The sequence below is a fragment of the Balaenoptera musculus genome, chromosome 9 (assembly GCF_009873245.2).
Source record: "Balaenoptera musculus isolate JJ_BM4_2016_0621 chromosome 9, mBalMus1.pri.v3, whole genome shotgun sequence".
Taxonomy (NCBI): domain Eukaryota; kingdom Metazoa; phylum Chordata; class Mammalia; order Artiodactyla; family Balaenopteridae; genus Balaenoptera; species Balaenoptera musculus.
In genome coordinates, this window is record NC_045793.1 from 27,568,615 (window position 1) to 27,591,826 (window position 23,212).

Genomic DNA, 23,212 nt, shown 5'->3' on the forward strand with positions numbered 1-23,212 from the left:
ACTGTGTTGGGTACAACACAGTGAATAGACAAAAAAGAGTAATACCCTTTGCTAGGAAATACACAGACCAGCAATGAGAACGTACACAAGCAAACATGTGTAACTCTTTGTGGCCCAGGCCTTCAGCAACTCCAATCTGTCTCCTCATAATCTCTATAAAGTACCTCTTGTTCATGGCCAATGTCCATTTAAGATTTGGGAGTCTGGATCTCAGACTTCGTCTTCACCGTAAGTCTAACCAAACCTTTGGGTTTCTTCAGTTTCCTGTTGAGACTAGTCTCTCACCTTCATTTCAGAGTCCCTTGACTGGTTTCAATAACCTTAAAAGCAGATCCAGATTTAGTATTCTTTAGATGAGAAATCACAACAAATTACCAATTTTAAAAAGCTATCTAAAACTATATCATAAAATAAAGAAACTTTATATTTTTATTAACTAAATGCTTAATAAACTTTTTATAATTATTTTTTCTACATTTACAGTTGCATATTCTGATTACCTGTTCCTAACTCAGTGACTTTGTAACATTTTCTGTTAATAGAATAATTTAGTTTTTCCTCGGACAAATTTGGTGGGAGTTTGTATATTTTTTAATACTGATAACATAGGAGAGTTCCTTTCAGCTTCATAATTCATTTTGTTAATATCATATGCATAATGCAGGATTGTTTTCCATTTTGGGAAAACTTTTATCAATTTTCTTTTGTGCATGGGCTGTTAGTCTTCTTGCACAATGACTCATCTGAAATATATTTTGAACTGAAGACACTTAGCAAGGTAATTTGCTGTTAATGTCACCATGCCAGGAAGATACATGGGTCCACTGTGTGTGATGGGAGTATTCCTGGAACCCGTCCCTGCACCAGGAAGCCTATAACTCACTTATACATGGAAATAACTGTAAGCTATATAAATATATCCCAGTAAACTCACATTAAATGTTTTCCTAAATGAACTTCACATTTCTGTGCCTACTACTCCAACACCACTCAACAAAAGGAGACACACAATGAAAGGGAAGTGAGAGTTGAAAGTAGCAACAATCTAAATCCATTACAGTTAGAATATCTCACCTTTGCAAATTATACTGAACATATGACCATATCACATCAAAAGGGCCCTTCTCCAAGGCCTGGGAACAGAAAGTCTCTCACTGGTGAACTGGCCTCTTCATTATTTCTTTTGCATTTCTGTCATCCACTCTCCTGACCATTCTGTGGTTAAGAGTCTCTATTTCATCCTTTATCTCTCTCTCTTTCCCTCCATTTGCCCCCCTTCCACCATCCTCTATGTTGGTCTAGCAAATTGCAGACCTACTATAAATCTCAAAACCTGGGAGTCATCCTTGATTTCCTCCTAACTTTCACCCTCCAGTACAATAAATCAACAAGTCCTTCAGATTCTAAATCCTCCATCTCTCTCAACTCATTCCCTCCCTTACAGCTACCAGTACCATAATCTGGGCAATACTCCTCCATCACAGGGCTCCTGCAACTGCCTCCTAATCAGTCTTTCTGTCTACAGTACTGTGTCCTCATACCACTCTTTGCAAAATTTCAATCATAATTGATTCATAATTCAATTCTGACCATATCGTTTCTCTGCTGAAAAAAACAACTCAATAACCCTCACTGCTCACAGATAGTACCCAACCCCTTTGCTGGCACACAAAACCCTCTAAAATTGGTCCTGTATATTTCAGTCTTTTTCTTTCCACTTCTCAGCACACATTCTATAATCGGGAAAAAAAAAACCCAAAATAACAAAAACAAAAAATAACCCTTCAAAGTGTATGTAATTCTCTTCACTATATGCTCCATCCCGTTACAACTCAGCATTCCCCACTATCCAAAATACTTCTACTCACCTTCTCCAACTCCACAATCATTTTTAAAGACTTGGCTTAGACATCAGCTTCTTGGATAGACTTTTCTGGGGCCCAAGTACTGAAAAAGTTTCCCTCTGCTGGCTTCCTTTACTATTTTGTGTGTAGTACCATTACCAAACTTTCCATAAAATTTTTTATCTCCCCCACTTGTTTGCAACATCCTGGAGGCCAGAGACCCTATCTTATTCATTTTTGTGTCTTTGTGACAGGATATAGTGCCCAAGAAATGAAAGGTGCTCAATGAATTTGAATGAATAAAAAGCAAAATGTGATGTCCAATGGTACAGGTGAAATCAGAGTGATGAAGAATTCAAGAGAGAGAGAAACGAATTGTGAATTGTATCATGAAGTAAGGAGCATTTGAAATGGATCTTGCAAAATAAGTAAGATTTGGAATGGCCCTCATCTTATAAGATGAAGAGGGATGCATTTCAGAAGAGCTATTTAATGAATCATGACCAAAGATCAAAGAGCTTCACTGCAAGAATACATCCAAAATTAAACTAATGAAGGAGATCCTGGTAGAATAAATGAGAACAAAATATTCTTTAACTCCTGACATGGATGATAGGTCTCAAAGGATAATCAAGAGGACCTAATTAGATGAGCAAAAGGATATCTTTGTGGTTGAAAAGGAAATATTATCTTTTGCATTAATGGAAGACCTATGAGTAAGAATGCCAAAATTGAAAAAAAAAAAAAAAAGCTCTCTAGAAGAAAGATTTTTTAATGCAAATAAAAATATGGTACATATGAGTAGTATTGGTTATATTTTTGTGTTGGTAAATTGCTGTATGAATACAAATAATTACGTGTAAATCATTAAAAAACTAGTGCTAAATTGGAGACATTAGCAACTGGGAAATGCTGGTCAATCAACAATTTATTGAGCCACTTCTCTTCTATTTACTGTAGAAGATACAAATGAAGCAGCAGATAAGATTCTTTACCTTAAAAAGCCTAAAATTCAATTAAAGGAATTTGATAAGCATAAAAGTAGAAATCATAAATACACAACAGATTTTAACAAGTGAAATGTACAATTACACGTTTTTTAAAAAGGATATCCCAGAGAAGACATAGTTGACTAAGATATGAATATTAGGTGGAAGGAAGGAATTCTATGTGAAAGTACCTTTAGCAAAGGAATACGTGTTCTGTCAAGTATGATAGATTCACAGAACGGCTAGGATGCCAGAAGAGCGAAAGAGGGGTCATGTGGCAGGGCTAGTTAGTCAGTTGTAGTGATGAGAATATCAGGGAGAAGCCTGCAACACCAAGACCATTTAGAAATAAACTAACAGATGATATGAAGGTGGGATAAACTTTTTTTTTTTTTTGACGTATAACTTTCCTTATTTCTGTTGTCAGAGTTACAGCAATGTTCCTAAAAATTGATATGAGAATTCAAACAATTCCCAAGAGATACACTGTCATATATAGAGTTATAATGGAAGTAGCACAGGATAAACTTTTAAAAAGGGGAATCACATGAAAAAAATTTCACTTTTTTTTCAGTGTATAAGGTTACCTGGGCTGTACATATAAATGAAAAACAAATAGTTCCTACAGCATTGTTAAATAGCCATTGCTTCATTTCCTTAATCGTCTCCCTCTCTACTTATATCATTTCCTCTCTTCCCTACATTTATGCATGCATACGCACTCTGACAAGGTCATATTTTTTCAATCTTTTATGTTTTTAATTTGCCTTCCTTATAATATTTCTTATAAAACCATTGTGGATTTTACTCCCAGGTCTTTTTCTTTATGGACCTAATCTTACAGTATTTAATGATTTCTGAACTCCTGTAGGGTTTGTGTCTTCAACATCTCTCTTCTATCTTCATCTGTAGTGTTTAAATACCATCACGAAAACCATCAAGTTTTAAATCTTTCAATAGGTTTTGTAGTTTATTTATTCCTACCATCTCCATTCCAGTATATGGGAACACAAGAACTAGCTTAATTTTTTGTTGTTGTTGGTAACTAAAAAAAAAAAAAAAGAGAAAAAAAAAGAGAATCTAACAATAAACAGTAACATGCTGGACACTCTGCAAAAAATTTACCCACATTATTTAACCAGCGTAATAATCTTATCAAGCAGGAATTATTATCCTCAATTTACAGATGAGGAACCAGGGGATTAGATAAATTAAATAATCCACCAAAGATCACACAAGCTATCCATGAAGAAGCAGGGATCCACACTTTGGGCTTCTGACTTGAAAATCCCTGCTTTCAATCCCTAGACTACACTATCTCAGCCCTGATCATGTCTGCTCAAACTCCAATCAGGTAGTGTTTTTAAAGAATACACAAAGTTAAAAATAATTAAAGATGTCCTTTTCAAGAATGGTATTTAGGGGATTTCCCTGGTGGTCCAGCGGTAAAGAATCCACCTTCCAATGCAGAGGATGAAGGTTTGATCCCTGATCAGGGAACTAAGATCCCACATGCTGCAGGGCAACTAAGCCCGCGCACCACATCTACTGAGCTCGTGCGCCTCAACTAGAGAGCCCGCGTGCCGCAAACTACAGAGTCCATGCGCTCTGGAGCCTGTGCACCACAACTAGAGAGAAGCCTGCGCGCCGCAACAAAAGATCCCGTGTGCCGCAACGACGATCCTGCGTGCCGCAACTAAGACCTGATGCAGCCATAAAAATAAATAAATTTAATTTAATTTAATTTGAAAAATGCAAATGAAAGCTTAGGAGATAAAAATAAAAAATATATTAAAAAAGAATGTTATTTAGATACGGCTATGAAATTATAGTGGTTTCCACGGTTTATTCATTCCACAAAAAAGTATTGAGTCTTAACCTCTTAGAAACACTCTGTTTTTTACATTCCAAAAAATGCTATAACTTGTGTGATGTATATGATACAAAAGCTTCAGAAAAGCATTCAGACAGATAAGGATATTTCGTTTAATTCGCTTGTTCAAAAGGGCATTTGGTACAGAAAAGGAAGGAGGAACAGGAGGAAGAAGAGGAGGAGAGGGAGGAGGAAGGGAGAGAGGAAGGAAGGAAGAAAAGAAAGGGGGAAGGAAGGAAGAAAAGGGAGGAAGGAAGGAGAAAAGGGGAAGGGAAGGAGGGAAGGAGGGAGAGGAAGAGATCTACTGAAAAAGAATAAACTTCATGAGTTGGTTAAATGACTGCATATAAATAGCAAAATAGTATAGGATGAAGATAAATGTTAACAGAAAGCTCCAGGAAAAACAAATAAACTCAGAATCATAGCAGATTAAAAAACAAACCTGCATGGGACTTTGTAGTATCTGATGCATTTGGGGGTGGGTGGGTTCAGTGAAAATATACTGGGCAGGGCAGGGGATTAAACAGAAAGATTTAGGAAGAAGAGTACAGAATAAATAAAATCATTAGAAGACTCGCTGGGTTTTTTTTTCTTTGCTTTTTTTTTTTTTTTTTTTTTTGGCCGCGCCCCGCAGCATGCAGGATCTTAGTTCCCCGACCAGATATCGAACCCGTGCCCCCTCCAGTGGAAGTGCAGAGTCCTAACCACTGGGCCGCAAGGGAATTACCTAGAAGACTCGCCTTTTGCTTGCTGACTTTGATAAAGCCTGAATGTTCTGAATAAATCCATTCTCCCCATACCTCTCAACATCCCATAAGTCAATAGTTTCCATCCTAGAATAATCTGATCTCAGGTCCCTGTCCCTTTACTCAAGGGGACGACTCCTGATTTCACAGACAGGACTTGCAGGACTGTGGTCCCCATCTAGGGAGAAAGGTTGTCTTCCTCACTAGCAATGCATTTCACTTCCATTTATCACCGAAAGTGTGCGAGTTGTGTGTAGGTCTTTTTCTTTCACTCAAGCCTGATGTACAATATATAGCAGGGGTTTTGTCAGGAGTTTTACTCTTGAGAATAGGAGGGTGGATGGGAAGTCACATTATGGCTTTCTGAAAAGTCCTCAGTAGCACGTCTGGAATAAGCAAGGGATTAGAAATATGTCCACTTTGAAGGAAATGACTTGTGTTTCTCTTGAAAGGCTTGACTGCATTAATAGGGTATAAATGCCCTGAAGAAGCAGAGGAAGATCCCAGAGAGCTCACCAAGAGTGAAAACAGTCCCCAAAAGTTAATTCATGCAGAAGGGTTGGAAAACATCATATTTTGTAATGTCAGTTTCTATTATGTCATACGTTGAATAGTGTCAAAATATAGCATAATCAAATAAAACTCAAAGCTTAAAATTATTTAAATAATTCTCCAACTCTAAATCATTCTAAGAACGCTCAGTAATCATGTTATTTTCATGGGTTTCTTATCCTCTTTCTTTGAAAAGTCTCAAAATATATGTTTCAAAGCACCAGGTGTTTTTTGTTGTTGTTGTTGTTTTGGTAAGAAAGTACAAAATGATCCTTTGACCTCATTTTAACATAGGGAGAATCGGAATCACAAAGAAGTCAAATGCTTTTATTTGGCCACAGCAAAAGGTCACCAAATGAAGAAAGACAATTTGAGGGTCTGATTTCTTCCTCTGGATTATAAAGTTCACACAGTAGTAAAGAGAGCAGGAAATTTCACAAGCATACTGGGAAGACAAATCCTGAGTGAAGCTCCACTAGAGTCAAGCTCTCTGCCGCAAACTTGTTTCCTCATCCACTTTAAGATGTACTAACTTTTAAAGAAATATTGAGAAGATAAATATATAGTTCCCAAACATAAATAATTCCTGGACTTTTGGAGCTATAATGCCATATCACTGATTTTTGTGACACTCTGTATCTTCTCAAAGTCCTGCCTCAATGACCTTTTTAAAAACATTATGTGTCATCTTTTTGCTAGGATTAGGGTTAAACAAAATTATTCTACAGTTTAAAGTATCCTCCCCCCCCCCACTGGCTTTAGAATATATTTGTTCATTCATTCTGTCTTTTTCTCTCTCTTCCTTACCTCTTCCTAATACTTTTGTTCAACCACTATTTTTGTTCCTTACTCCCTGAAACCATAATTGTAAACAGTTTACTTTTAGATTTGAAGCAGATTGATGTTAGCGGTATTTTGTGTGACAGGCAGCATTGTATAGCGGTTAACCACACACACTCTGGAGGCAGGCTGTCTAAGTTTGCTTCCCTGTTTCCCCACTTATTAGCTGCGTAACATAGGCAAGTCTTGCATAAGTTAAGCCTTTCTTTGCCTCAGTGTCCTCATCTGTAAAATGGATATAATAGGGCTTCCCTGGTGGCGCAGTGGTTGAGAGTCTGCCTGCTAATGCAGGGGACAGGGGTTCGAGCCCTGGTCTGGGAAGATCCCACATGCCGCGGAGCAGCTGGGCCCGTGAGCCACAATTACTGAGCCTGCGCGTCTGGAGCCTGTGCTCTGCAACAAGAGAGGCCGTGATAGTGAGAGGCCCGCGTACCGCGATGAAGAGTGGCCCCCGCTTGCCGCAACTGGAGAAGGCCCTTGCACAGAAACGAAGACCCAACACAGCCAAGAATAAAAAAAAAAAAAAAATTAAAAAAAAAAAGGATATAATAATAGTACCAACCTCACAGGATTGTGTTAAAGATTAAATCAGTTAAGATATAGAAAGCTCTTAGAGCAGTGCCTGGCATATGTTTTCATTGTGTTAGTTATGGTTGTTTTTGTTCCCCTAGTCCATCACCTCGCTAAATTGTTAGGAGTGGATCAGAAGTTCAAAGCTGCTTATGGTCATCTTGCATCTTCAAATCATTCACAGAATGATGCCCTACCAGATTCTAACCCAGAAAAGTTTGACACCTCGACACAGGGATTCTTTGGCGACCGATGGCATGTACATGGTCTTGGCTCATCTGAAGACCCCTCGTTGATTTTGCATCTGGACATAGTGGGCCAACATTTTATGATGTACAAGGTGTCACTAAAGCCTGCAGGGGCTCCTTTGATCATAGGAAAATGACAGGTCTCATTGTTCCTGCAGGGGAGCAGACACAGAGACCAAATGACTTAACTCTTTCAAGTGAGTAACATCCTGATTTGGCTTCTGCTTTGGAAGATGAGCTTCCCTGAGCTACAGAGAATCAAGTAAAAACTGTATTATCAGTAAATGTTTATTGACTCTGCCCCAATCCCCTCCAGACCTTCATTTCTTCTCTATGATAACAAGCATAGCTTTATAAAGCATCTACATCAGTGTTAAGAGTCTTTGTTACTCCCATGAAGTGTGTCTACATTAACTGCTTTAAAGTTTCTTCTGAATCATTGCTTTAAAACATTTATATTCCCAGACCACTTTAGAGAGTAATATTCTATTTTTTATCCTATACCCATTGATGTGCTGCACAGAAAAACCCCAAACTTATCTTGTATTAGAACAATGTTGTTGACATTGATGAAATTCCAGAAAGGGATTATATGAAGACTTTATCATCCAAAACCATGCAAAAAGCTTAGATTTTTTTGTGGTTAAAAAAAAAAAAAGGCAATATCTTTATCATATTCAAAACAACCTGATAACATTTCCCTATACATGTAAAACACAATGATATATGGAACTTGCACTCTGTTTTCAAGCATTTTTGTATGCATAAAAACAGAGTAACAAAAATGATGATATACAGATAATTTTACAAAAGAACACTTTCCCCCATATCAGTTTGGTGAGCTCTCACCAGGACACAGTATCCTGTACTGTTTCATAAATTTAGGGCAGAGACTCTATAATATTCAAACTTGTAACTTCAGGAAGAAGTGCCTGGAATATTGTAGATAGTCAGCAAACACTTATGAAATAAATAAGTGAATACATATCTAGGTATACTATTTGGCTGTATTTAGCACAATTGCTCTAAAAACTAATGACCTATTCCAAATTATAAGCAATACCTCTATTAGAGGAATGTCTCTAAGGGTCTTTCTCCTGAAATTAAGAACAACTATTCTTCTTAGTTGTATTGTCAGGTAATACTATACTAGGTTACACCAAACTTACTCCCTTAACCAGATCACAGCAAAGCAAAATCATTCTTTCTTAGGTCTATAATCAGTTCTTATTTTGAAGAGATACAAAAATAATGCCCAAGATAAGTTGAGGGGAGAGGGGTAGCATTAAAATGTACTACAAGGGCTTCCCTGGTGGCGCAGTGGTTGAGAATCTGCCTGCCAATGCAGGGGACACGAGTTCGAGCCATGATCTGGGAAGATCCCACATGCCGTGGAGCAACTAGGCCTGTGAGCCACAATTACTGAGCCTGCGCGTCTGGAGCCTGTGCTCTGCAACAAGAGAGGCCGCGATAGTGAGAGGCCCGCGCACCGCAATGAAGAGTGGCCCCCACTTGCCACAACTAGAGAAAGCCCTCGCACAGAAACGGAGACCCAACACAGCCATAAATAAATAAATAAATAAATAAATAAAAAAGACTTTCTCTCTATTTCACTGTCTAAAAAAAAAAAAAAAAAATGTACTACAAGTTAGCTTCCAATTTTTTTAAAAAATTGCTTTGTCACGAGTCAGAAGCATTTTAGCTTCTTTTAAAAAAAAATGATTTGAGGGACTTCCCTGGTGGCGCAATGGTTAAGAATCCGCCTGCCAATGCAGGGGACAAGGGTTTGAGCCCTGGTCCTGGAAGATCGCACATGCTGTGGAGCAACTAAGCCCGTGCGCCACAACTACTGAGCCTGCGCTCTAGAGCCCATGAGCCACAACTACTGAAGCCCATACGCCTAGAGCCCGTGCTCCGCAACAAGGGAAGCCACCGCAATGAGAAACCCTCACACCACAAAAAAGAGTAGCCCGTGCACCGCAACGAAGAGCAGCCCCCGCTCGCCGCAACTAGAGAAAGTCCGCGCGCAGCAACGAAGACCCAATGTAGCCATAAATAAATAAATAAATTTATTTATTTATTTAAAAAATTATTTGAAACATTTTGACTAATGTCGAGATTTCCAGTGAAGAAGAATCTCATAAATGTGCTGGTTTAGATGAAAGATGAAAACAGAATAAGAAGAACCACAGGATGAATAATTTGTATCTCTGACGCAGACTGATTTATTGTTTTAAACATGTATCAGCAGCAAGGGAATTCATGTGACCTAGAGGAGATACCAGTTCTCATTTCTAGCAACTCCCTTTAACCTGTTTGAAAGAACTATTTTGTATTACATTGTTAAAATCAAATAAACATTTAAATGATGTAATCAAGGCCCAAAATAATGATAACTGAAAGATAATTTATGAAGACCATTGTAAATTAACACCTCTCACATCAAGAATATGTGTGAACAGAATGAATAAGAAAAGGAGTCGGAAGGAAAAGGAATCTGTAACTTGTAACTTCCATATGCTGATAAAGGTTTAATTAATTTGAAACACAATCTGCTGAAAAAATTTTAAAGTTTTTGTTTAAAGTTATAGTACTAAGTGTTCTCTGTATTTGGAAAACTGCCACCAGTGGCCTGGACCACATTTTAATTTTAGGAAGCTTAGCGGTTTATGTTCAGTGTCACTTTAAAACAAATACTATTCTAACCCTCTCAAGTTATGGGAGGGTTGATGCTTGCTTCAAGATGTAAGGAAGAAAAATGGGGGAAGAATGACTGTCAAGTTACTATTCATCTTCATCTAAAGCAGTGATCTTAACATCGACTGAAAATCAGAATCACTTAAAGAGTTTTAAAAATTACTGATGATTGAGTACCATCCTCCAAATTCTTATTTAATTAATCTGGGTGTGACCTGGGCATTAAAACCTCTCAAAGTTCCCCCAAATATTCTAATATTCAACCAATTTTGAGAACCAGTGATCCGAAGAAGGTAGGAAGCAAGGTGTAAGGAATGGCTAATAGTTAAAGAGTCTTTAAAAAAATCCTAATTCGGTTGAATATTTTGGTCTCTCTTATGTTGGCAGAGACCAGAATTGTTGCATCCTATGCTCATTTGGAGCTTAAGGCAACAGATAGAACTGCACAAAAAGCAATGTTTCCATGCTTTTTAAAAATGATCTATTCAATTTTATTTAATTCAGTTTAATAAACAGTCACTAAATAACCTATTATCTGCAAAGAACTGATCTACTATTGTGGAACATTCAAAGATGAATAAGATCTGATCCCCTTTCTCAAATAACACAGACAGGTGGAATGTTTGCTACATCAACTAGAGTCAGATACTGTAAACAACCAGACCTGGGAAAGAGCCTTGTTGAAAAGCACCTGTATAGCCCATAAGTTCTGACACCAAAGTTACAAAAATAATTTGAAAAACAGTACTAGCCCATAGACACATAGCACTGTATCTGATTAGGCCCAGGAAAGTGGAGAGATGAGCATTAGTTGATGAATTAGAGCTATGCATTGTTTGCCGGACTAGGAGGCTGGGGGATATCTTCTCTCCAAGTATAAAATTTGAGATCTGAAATAGTTACTTAAAAGTCTTAACATTCTAGGGGCTTCCCTGGTGGCGCAGTGGTTGAGAATCTGCCTGCCAATGCAGGGGACACGGGTTCGAGCCCTGGTCTGGGAAGATCTCACATGCCGCGGAGCAATTAGTCCCGTGAGCCACAACTACTGAGCCTGCGCGTCTGGAGCCTGTGCTCCGCAACAAGAGAGGCCGTGATAGTGAGAGGTCCACGCACCGCGATGAAGAGTGGCCCCCGCTCGCTGCAACTAGAGAAAGCCGTTGCACAGAAACGAAGACCCAACACAGCCATAAATAAAAATAAATAAATAAATTTAAATAGCACTTGGCAAAACAAAGAGAGGGAAGAAAAAATATAGTTATAAAAAAAAAAAGTCTTAACATTCTAGGGGTGTTATCTGTGAAAGTGCTTCCTAGGTGCCAATTATATTTTTTCAAAATTCAAATTAAGAGCATAATTATGAATAACCAATTGAACAAGTTGGTTTTCGGGTTTTAGATTAGCCCTGGGCTTGTCAGATGAATGTTACCCAGTAAACTCTGGCTCCGCATCTCAGTTTGCATTATTTTCTGATTTGTAATGCAGACATACACAGCGTGTGTGTGTGTGTGTGTGTGTGTGTGTGTGTGTGTGTGTTTACATATATGTTTATGAGCTACAAGTTAGCTCAGGTAGTGACACTATATACAGGGGGAATTACTGCAGAAGACTCCATAGCTTTTCCTCCACTCTAACCTACCTCGTGCGGCGTCAGCAAGCTTTCCTAGGGCACTGTCAGAGCACATCTGACCTTGGAATTAGAATATCCCAACATTCCCATCAAGTCTTGCAAGTATACAGTCAAAGCTTCCTGTGCACTAGAGTGGAATGTGTTTTTTCATTTCTGCCTTATAAAACAAGTCCGTAAAAGCTGCATGTTTGTTGAAAAACTTACTTAGATATGGCAATTTTTAAATTAGTTGTAAGGACTCTGATTATGTCTCTCAGCGTTTCCTCATTGAGGGGAAGAGAGTGCACGTTTGTATTGTGGTATTTTCAGAGCCAGAAATATTTAAATCCCTTTGGGGGTGAACAGTTGATGAAGAAACAAGGTCATGGGTTTTCAGAGCTGCTTCCCTTGGCGGTTTTCCGGGCACAGATTATCATCTTTTCTCACCCTCCTGATCCCCTTGGCAGTTATCTTGTGAGACAAGAATAAATGGTGTGGAGTCAGATCTGATATCTCATTTATATGAGTGATTTCCATAAAATTTGGAAGAGTAATGAGTCTCAGGGTCCAAAGATTACAAAACTGGAAAAACTTTTCATAGGTAAAGGACAAAATCAGCAAAATCATTTCATTTCATCTCTGACAGTTTCTAAAGCATACCTTTTGGAGGTGCGCTTGAAATAAAATTTTACATTTTTTCTCACCCTTGACAAAAAGGGTTTTGTCTGTTTTTGGTGCTTCTGCCACCCTGATCTGCAATCCGTAGAAAAATCAATGAGCTGCTTTTGCATTTGATACATATGCAGGGACGTATTATGTGCTGTACAAAACTGGTAAGATTTTCATTATTTCAAAACAAAGCACTTATTACAAGTATTGAAAAGAATGGCTATGGTGAAAATTTTCAGCAGTATAGCCAACATAATTTCCCTAAAACTCAGTTACTGTGGAAAGTGAATTTGTTTACACAAATTCTAAAATCCATGTAAAAGAGCAAAAATTCAAGAATAATAGACTTGTCCTAACAGATAGAGACTTGCTTTAAATCTATAACAATTTAGAAAGTGTGGTATTTGTGCAAGGAGAAGGAAGTAGAGCAATTGAACAAAATTAAGAGCCCAGAGACAGACTCAAGCATATACGGAACCTAGATATATGATACAGGAGGCATGGCAAATCATAACCCTAATCATTTCAGTTCCTGAACACTGCTCTCCGGTTCTTACTGTCTGGCACCCTTCATTGGCCCTCTCACATCATAGCAACTTACTTCACAGGACAGCAGAATTTCTCTCATGCTTTGAATCTTTCTTCATGAACAGCTCAGTTCCTTTTAAAGGCTCACCTGATTAGGTCAGGCCCTTTTGGGATAAGTTATTTTTCCCTTCCTTCCTTCCTTCCTTGCTATAATGTGGTATAATTGACAAATAAAATTGTAATATATTTACAGTGTATAATGTCATAATTTTATATAAATTGTAAAAGAATTCCCAAATGAAGTTAATTAACACATCCATCACCTCAGATATTTATTATTACTTTTTGTGACAATAATTTTAGCAAATTTTAATGATACAATATGGTATTATTAACTGTAGTCACCATGTTATACATTAGATCTTCAGACCTTATTCATCTTATAGGTGAAAGTTTGTACCCTTATACTAATGTTTCCCTATTTTCTGAGTCTGATGGGGTTTTTTGTTTGCTTGTTTTAGATTCCATATAAGTGATACTATGTAGTATTTGTTTTTCTCTGTCTGGCTTAATTCTCTGTCTAGCATATTGCCCTCCAGTTTCATTCTTGTCACAAATGACAGGATTTCCTTCTTTTTAAAGGCTGAATAACATTTCATTGAATATATTTAATACATTTTCTTTATCCATCCATCCAGTGATGAACAATTAGGTTGTTTCCCTACTTTAGCTATTGTGAATAATGCAGTGAATGTGGGAGTACAGATATCTCTTCACGATAGTGATTTTGTTTCTTTTGGATATATACCCAGAAGTGGGATTGCTGGATCATATGGTAGTTCTATTTTTAGTTCTTGAGGAACCTCCATACTGTTTTCCATAGTAGCTGTACCAGCTTACATTCCTACCAACAGGGTACAAGGGTTCCCTTTTCTCTACATCCTTGCCTGTATTTGTTATCTCTCGTATTTTTGATAACAGACTTCTAAGAGGTATGAGGTGATATCTCCTTGTGGTTTTGATCAGCATTTCCTTGATGATTAGTGATGTTGAGCACCTTTTCATATATGTGTTGGCCATGAGTAGGTCTTCTTTGGAAAAAAATGTCTACTCAAGTCCTTTGACCATTTTTTGAGTGGGTTATTTGGGGTTTTTTGCAATTGAGTTGTATGAGTTCCTCGTACGTTTTTGACATTAATGCCTTATCAAATATGTGGTTTGCAAATATCTTCTCCGATTTCATGGGTTGCCATTTTATTTTATTGATTGTTTCTTGTTTGATTTAGTCCCACTTGCTTATTGTTTCTTTTGTTGCCTTTGTTTTTTGGGGTCAGATCCAAAATATCATTGCCAAGACCAGTGTCAAGGAGCTTACCCCCTATATTTTCTTCTAGGAGTTCTATGGCCTCATATCTTATGTTCAAATCTTTAATCCATTTTGAGTTGATTTTTGTGTATGGTGTAAGATGGGGTATACTTTCATTCTTTTGCATGTGGCTACCCAGTTTTCCCAGCACCATCTATTCTCCTATTATTAATATCTTACATTAGTATGGTACATTTATCACAATTAATGAAACATTACTGATTCATTATTATTAACTGAAGTCTACACTTTATTCAGATTTCTTTAGTTTTTTTTCCCTTAGTTAGGGTACCTAAATGTCTCTTTTTCTGGTCCAAGATTCCATCCAAGATACCACATTATATTTAGTCATGTCTCCTTAGGTTTCTCTTGGGGGTGATAGTTTCTCAGACTTTCCTGGTTTTTGATGACTCTTTTTGAGGGGTCATGGACAGCCAACTGAAAGAACCCCCAAATGACCAAAGCTGGAACAATTTGGGCTACAAAATAAATGAATACTGGATTATAACCCAAAGTATAAAATAGGTATCCATAGTGAGGTACATGAATGATTGATTGGTTGAACGAATGAATGAATGAATAAGTTAATTAATTAAATAAATGAGGAAGAAGAGTCCCAACTAATTTATGTAGCTCGTCTACCCTCAAGGAGGTGGAGCCTAACTCCCCACCTTTCTAAAAATGTATTTATTTATTTATTTATTTGGCTGCGTCAGATCTTAGCTGTGGCACTTGGGATCTTTGCTGCAGCATGCAGGATCTTTCGTTGTGGCACGCGGGCTTCTCTCTAGTTGTGGCATGCGGGCTCTAGAGTGCATGGACTCAGTAGTTACAGCACGCAGGCTTAGTTGCCCCACGGTATGTGGGATCTTAGTTCCCTGACCAGGGATTGAACCCACGTCCCCTACATTGGAAGGCGGATTCTTAACCACTGGACCACCTGGGAAGTCTCAACTCCCCACGTTGTAAGTACAGGTTACACATGGTGACTTCCTTCCAAAAATTACCATACAGAAAAGAGGGGGAAAAGAGTAACTTTATAGCGGAGAAATCTGACAAACATAACCTCAGCCAGGTAATCAAGGTTAACATCAACAATGATAAATTATGTTGGTAGTTTGTGCATCTGATATGATATAATGGTTAAGACAGTTTATTTTTGTGGTTTTCCTCCTCAAACCAATGGCCCAGTCTAATTAAGAGAAAAATCAGACAAATCCCAAAAGAAGGGCATTCTACTATAGACCCTTTTCCAGTTGCCATGAGAACAAAAGGAGAAAAACAGTGCTGGGAGATCCATCAGATAAAAGACTAATTGTAATGATTGGTTATAATTTCACAGCTCTATTTTTTCCCATCGGCACCTAGAAACTCAGAAAGAAAGTAATTCTAAAACCCAAGGAGGCAGTCCTTTTCCCTACTCTTGTTTCACTTTGGTAATTAAAGGCTGAAGAATGCATGCCATGTCATCTGACATGATGTTGGGTTCTCCTGTTATAAACGTTATCTGGTGGTGGTGGAGACAGGCAATAATAGTTTACAGCTCCTGCTGTAACCATATCGCCCAGTTTAGGGTAAAGTGACAGGAGAGCTGACCATCAGCAAGCAAAATAGATCCACACTCCCAAAGGAAGTTTATCATTATAGAAACGATCATTTCCATCTAAGTCTGGAACCCTACAGCTGAGCATGTGATGCAAAATTACCCTAGTGATATGGCTATATTTGAGTGTGGAAATGTCTTAGTAAAACCTCAGAAGTCATTGTTCCTCAATATTTGATCAATATGAATTTGATTACAAAGTATATGCTCTCCCAAGTCTGAATGTTTTCTATTTCTATTTTAACACTGTACATTGTTGGGAGTAAGCCTTTATTCCTCCTCCTCCTGGATTGTTATGTTTGCGAGCCTACTTTATATGATTCATTTGCGATATTCCTTATGAAAAGGGTGTGAGGCTTGTCCTTAGTATTCTCATAGGGTCCATTCATCAGCGTTGCCCCACTCACACATTTCAAGGGCTGCTACTAAAAAGTTATTTTTGAATTCATAAGTCATGTATAACGCTGATAGAATTTTATTGTCTAAATACAGTAAACCGTAGACTGAATTTAAAAACTAAATGAAAATCATTTTTTGTAAACACATTTACCATTTCTAATGTGCATGTATATGTAGATATATATATTTAAAATTTGTAAATATACTTTGTCTTTAAATAGGCAATACTTCTTCCTCTCTAAATGGATTTATCATTAATCAGAGACATTAATGATAAAAAGGTTTTAAGCATTTTTCATGTGATTCTTTGGATATTTTTTCTGTGTGAAGTATTTGGATGCCTGATGGAATTAATTTATTTAGAGATTATTGGGCATTTTACACTGCCATCTAGTGATGTGCAAACTCAAATAGGTGGAGGTGAGGGTGAAGCTGAGCAATTTGCCTAGCCCATCTGAAAAACCTGACCGTCCACTGCCAGCCTTTTCCAACAGTTTAGAGAAACTCTCATTTTAGTAATGCTTAGTTTTAATATCAGTTTCTTCATTCTTCATCATTCACACTCCAAACTGCAGGTGAATATCAGCTTTTACCTTTGAAAAAGATGAAATTTGAGTTCGATGCACAGTATTCCTCTGATGTGTGTACTTGTGACAGTGACTAACATTTATTGAGTGCTTGCCATTTGCCAGGCACTGTTCTAAGTGCTTTCCAGATACTAACGCATTTAATCCTACACCAGCCTTAGGAGGCAATTACCATTTTGTCTTTGTTTAGCCCGAAGTCACATAGTAAATGACCAAACTGCTATTTAAACCCTGTCAGGTTGGTTCCAGAGTCCATACGCCTAACCAGTAGGTTATTCTCTTACTTAGCCTCCGCTTCCCCCAACACACACACATACACACACACACACACACACACACACACACACACTGACTCCACTCTCGCTCTCCTACATACATGCTCACACATATTGGCCCCTGACTGCCTCAGGTCACCTTACTGTGGAATCCCACCTTGGTTTTTGCTTTGTACATGGAGTTACCTTGCTGCCTCTGAAACTTACAGTCTTGTAGACTTGAATAGATTGCTGTGTTTTAAGTTTTTTCATTCTTCAGTAAAAGTGAGGGGATTATTTCTGTCTTGCCCCAATTAGTGTTAGCAATTTGAGTTCTAACCTTAAAAATAAAAACCAAGGCATACTTGATGATATAATCTTTAAAGAAGCTACTTCTACGTAAAGACAGCACAATTTTTTCTTTTCTTTTTCTCCAAGAGAATACAGAATAAGAATGAGATAGAGTTGATTGCAGCAGGACCATGTAGGATATGACTACTCAATGTTGTTTATAAAAAAAAAGAAAAACATTCAAGTTAGCTGATGATTAATTTTGCCACAAAATGTGGCAGTAAAATTGCATATTTCACAGAAACTCTAGGCAACCCTAGCAATCAATCAGCATTGGCTTCTCCACTAGGTGACTGCCTACAATTCAGAGAGCTGTGTAAGGAATGTGAGACGTGTGTGTTGAGCGCGGGGAAGGAATAGCAGATGATAGCAGTGCACCTGTATGTTTTGTGGTGGCGGGATCCTTCACGTGTTTGCGGTCGGAGGGGAAGAGAGCCTTGTGCCAAACAGAACAGAACTCTGTCATGGGCCCAAATAAATAATTAAGAGATGAACAAGGTTTTACAAGTAGAACATACTCTCTTGTATTTCAGAGCATAGAGAGTGTTCTAAGAATTAAAGAAATAAAAGGTTTCCTAGAAACTAGAGGGTTTGAGCTGAGGCTTGAAGCGTTATTATTGTTCTATATTAGTTGTTTCTAAACTACATCCCAGCACTTTCACATCCCAGCACTTTTCACAGTGTTCTAAGAATTAAAGAAATAAAAGGTTTCCTAGAAACTATAGGGTTTGAGCTGAGGCTTGAAGCGTTATTATTGTTCTATATTAGTTGTCTCTAAACTCCATCCCAGCACTTTCACAGCACTCTCACTCCTCCCTTTGTAAACATCTACATAGCAAATGACACAGTGGAATGGAAAAATATGCATGCCTTTCTAACACAGGAGAATGATGGTTTGCCTGAAATAGTCAACAACCTGATGACTCCTGTATTGATTCTTGGGCATCTGTTAATTATGCAAGTGGTATATTTTGAAATGTCCAATCAAGAAAACTTCAGAAAAAGGTATTCTGTGGGGACGGCAGTCCTGTCCCTAGCAATGGCCTTGTCCTCTTCAGGAGAAATATTCTGTCAAATCATTTTTTCAGGTCATTCAATACCTAACTTCAGTCACAGATCCCTAATCATGACCCTTCTGTTTTTGTCATGTCACTAAGATTTTGGAGCATCACATAGGTACAGCCAGAAAAATCACAAGCAAGATATTTAAAGAGGAACCCGGCTCGGAGTCAGATGGAACGTTTCTGAAATACCTCAGCTTGCTCAGCACTCTTCTCTGGGATTCCTGTGCATGTTAATTCAACCATGTCAGGATGCATCAGCCATCATCTGAATACTGGGGATATAAAGATGAATAGGAGATATTTAATTAAGGTCTGCTTAATTAATGGCTTCTTGAACTTAGGCTCTCAGACAATGTCCTTTTGACCATTCCTCAAGGCTTAGAACTCCCAACCTATCAAACAGCTGGTTAACTTCCATTACATACCAGAAACACCCCCAAACTCTAATACGTGTGTTCACAGCCCCGAGAATGCTTTTCTGCTTCTCCACCAGGGGGGACATGGTCTTGCATTGCCCTCAGGAGAATCTCCAACCCCTACCTACAGCTCATGGAATCATTCCAGGAGGTCTGTTGGTCCTTTTGAAGCTTTCAGTGGAGCCACAGCTCTTGCCAGAAATGGTTCATAGAGAGTTCCCTGATTTGGAAATAAGTCAGATTCATCTATGTCGAAAGACAAGGCATGGGTTCCTGAGTTCTAAGAATTTTCCTATAGCATGTAAGATATTGAGGTGGAAGATGGATTTACTGATAATTCTGGACTACAAATACATATCTGTGAGTTGTTTAGGAAGGTCACTGTATCCCCCAGTAGTGACACTTTCCCTTTATCTCACTTCCTAAAGAGGCTTCAATAGACCCAACTCAGGAATGTGGAGGAGAAGATCTGGAGTAGTCACCCTGGGATAAAATGGAAGTTAGAGGAATTAAACAGGGCTGATACATAGAAGAAACACTAAGAAATGTTTCTCAGGAAAAGGTGCTGAGAAAGGTCAAGTCTATTTCTAGTCTTAACCCAATGAAGTCCAGCAATAGTGATTAGAAAAATGTTTTTAAGGTTTCTGGTGAACTTGTAATTTGCCCTTATTTATTATTTTGTTTCCTTCTGTTCCCACTAATCAGAAAGAAACAACATGTTTTAGAAAATCTGTCTGTTTACTCACTTAGAGGAAGGAGTGGGATGCAAGAAATGGTAAATTGGGTCCCACTCCTCAATATCACAGGAGAGAGGTCCAGTTTGAAGAAACTTGAATCAAAAGAAGAAGAAACAGGAGCAGATCCTAAGCTCTACCCAGGATGGCGTAGACAGAGCAAGCTCTTGGCTCAGAAGTGACTTCGGGAAAATAAAGACCAGCGGGATCCGTGGGTGATTGTATTCATCGTGTCTTTTTATTCTGTATTTTTGATGCTTTGTCATCTTGGGGCCTTGCTGACTCTGGAGAGGCTGCCCCTCCCAGGACTAGCTATGCCTAGAGATAGTAAAGTGATAGACGTGCCTGCAAGTGTGTCCTCCAGATGCGAACCGATCAGTCCAGTGCCTGTCTACCTCTTATACTTCAGGCCACTATCCCCTTTCCCTGTTGAGACTCTGGAGCCAGATGCCAGACAACCAGGGACAGCTCTATGCCCCCACCCCAATGAAATTATTCAAATTAGCCGATCCTAAACTTGATTACCCTGTCTTGCCCATTCCTTCCCACAAAAACCACAATAAAGGCTCTTACCCACATTTTCCACTCACTTCCTCTGCCTCCTGACTAAGCCTGGTGTTTCCTCAAGTGCCCGGCACCCCTACCTCCATGGTGTGCCATGCCCCTGTGAAAACTTATCAGACAGAAAACTCAGTTAAGTAGAGTTGGGAGACCAGAAGACGGAGCTCTCATGCCGTGCAGAGATAACAGAGCCCAACAAGAGCAAAGACTCCTCTTCTCTCCTGGCAAGGACTCAGCCATTGAAGAGCCATCTTTGTTTACTAGAGTCCTCCCAACTTCCTTTTCCTCCCTATAAAGAATTCTCCTTTCTTTGCTGTGCGGGGACTTGCACATGGCTTACCATAGTTGCAGACCCTGAATTGCAATTCTCTGCTGATCCCAAATAAAGCCATTTTTTTCTGGAGAAATACCTGGCAGTCTACTTGCTTCTGGTCAACACCCCCGTCTCTTGGGATCTGTGAATATAACAAACTATCTTTTCAATGGCAATTGTATCCTGATCTGTTTGCATCACCAAACATGAATAATCATAAAAATCCACACTCTAAAACAGTGATTTCAAAGCAAATTGTCCTCCCTGTGTCCTCCATCATTATGGAGGATAAGATTCATTCTTCTGAATGAGGCCACTACTGTTTTCTCCTTTCCCTTTTGGAAGCAGAGGAAGAATGACACAGTTTATTTTGAAACAGTTTTTATGTTTTTTTAAGATTCTCAGATTACATGGTTTATTGAATCAACAGAGAGAGAAGCAAGCGGAAGGAGTTAGCATACGTTAACATGACTTGGATGGGTTACATACTGAGAGGAAAGGACCACGATACCTAAATCCTGTGCTACACGATATCCGTACTTCCTGCTCCTTTCTACTGTATCACTCTGTTTTTTTGCTAATGGTAGGTTTATGATCAGTGAAGTTGGAGATGGCCAAGGGGACTCAGCAGAAGGAAGGTGCCCAGGGTCAGCTTGCTCTATCCAAGAGACAGGACAGAACGTCTGACCAGTAGCTCTCACCAAATAGCAATGGCTTTTATCTGTATGGGGTAGAAAACTTGAGGGACCAGTATGAGTTTCAGCAACGGGTAACTGACTTAAGGTTGCCATAACTGAAGGTGGCATGATTTGAACCTAGGAAATTTGTCTATTTTTACACCTTAATTGAGAGTAAATTTGCAAACAATTAAACGCATCCATTTTAAGTTACACTTCAATGATATTTTGAGGGCACTTTTATCTCATATAACCACCCTCAGAATTTAGATACAGAATATTTCCAACTGCCCAGAAAATTCCCTTATGCCCTTTTACAGTTAATCTCCCACCCCCAGTCCCAGGCAACCACTAGTCAGCTTTCTGTCACTATAGATTAGTTTTGTCTTTTCTAAATAAATTTATATGCGATGTAGCCTTTTGTGTTAGCTTCTTTTGCTAACCACAATGGTTTTGACATTCATGAAACAGTTTTAAGATAGTTTTTGTTTAAGAATATTTGTTTGATTCAATGCAATCAAGATTTTGTTTGCATATTCACACTCGATAATATAATAAGTCATATTTACCCAAACCCTTGACATACTTAGTATTACATAGGTCAAGCTCTCCTCCATTTCCTGACCCTTTCCCTTTTTTTTGTCCCCAGGTAGGGCCATTTGAAATCCATGGGAAGATGAGACCTGTTCCCAGATGTGGAGGTGAGCCTAATTTTAATCAGGAGCTACTTTAGTCTCTCTAATTCAACACCTGGAGTATGCAGAAGGGAGTCATCCTTGCCCCTAGTCACTCCCCAACCCTATACCCAACTCTGGCAGCTACTTTAGTCCTGAGTCCTTCCCAGTTCTGAAAAGTGGCCTAATAAAAAGGGATTAATCAAATTAAAACAAGTGAGAATAGACAATAATTTAGCTGAGTAGTGTCCAACAGCCTAGAGCATATAAGGCAGGAGAAGCTGCTGGGGGGTTATGAGGGCTGTGGGTTAACTGAAAAGCAGATGGAAGTTCGTACTTAAGAGGATCCAATAAAAATTAAAAAATAATAATAAAAGTAAAAACGATCCAAATAGTGAGAGGAACAAGGAGCACTGAGTTACAGCTTCCTCAGACCTAGGAATCCTGAGAATGCTGAAAAGAAAAAGGAGTGAATCCAGAAAAAGAAAATATAGGCAAGAAGTGCTTTTTTTGTGTGATAGAGTAGCGTATAAGTTGTCTAAGTGCCTAGAATAAAAGGATTAGAATTCTGCCTTTACAGTTTCTGAACAATTTTGGTTGCTAAGACTGCTGAGAAACAGTATAGGATGAACACAGAGGAACATGAATCAGCGTCAGCAACGTCCCAAGGGTGTGTGTTTGATGAATGCTTAGCCTTAGTCTTAGGATGAAAGAGAGAAAACAAGTGATTAAACTGAATTGCGTATTTGAGTTGTGTATACATATATTTGAAATCTCACATTGGAAGACTCGTCTAGAATTCTAAGTTGACCTGAAAAAGTTATATTAAAATTGCCTGCGTGTAAACATAGGATTGAAGGTCAATGACGGAGAAGTTCAATAAAGGAAACAATTCAGGTAATGTCTGAGGGTTGTTCACCCGCGGGTTGGATTTTGTTAATTTTGGAACCCTTGTTCCTGATGACCTTGATTTCCTTTGTGTAGCATATCTGCTGGGTATGTGTAGCATATCAGCTGCTGGAGAGTGACAGAGGACAGACGGCTGGTTTCA

The 23,212-nt window shown here is 38.6% G+C and overlaps 1 long non-coding RNA gene across 1 annotated transcript; it reads right to left on the reverse strand.

Moving 5' to 3' along the window:
• Positions 1-240: 240 nt before the first annotated feature.
• Positions 241-20,593, reverse strand: LOC118901241. The gene is made up of 3 exons (XR_005021308.1): positions 20,510-20,593; positions 18,976-19,051; positions 241-320 (listed from the first exon to the last, which is right to left on the reverse strand). It is a non-coding gene; the product is annotated as an uncharacterized LOC118901241 (long non-coding RNA).
• Between the last annotated feature and the right edge of the window lie 2,619 nt (positions 20,594-23,212).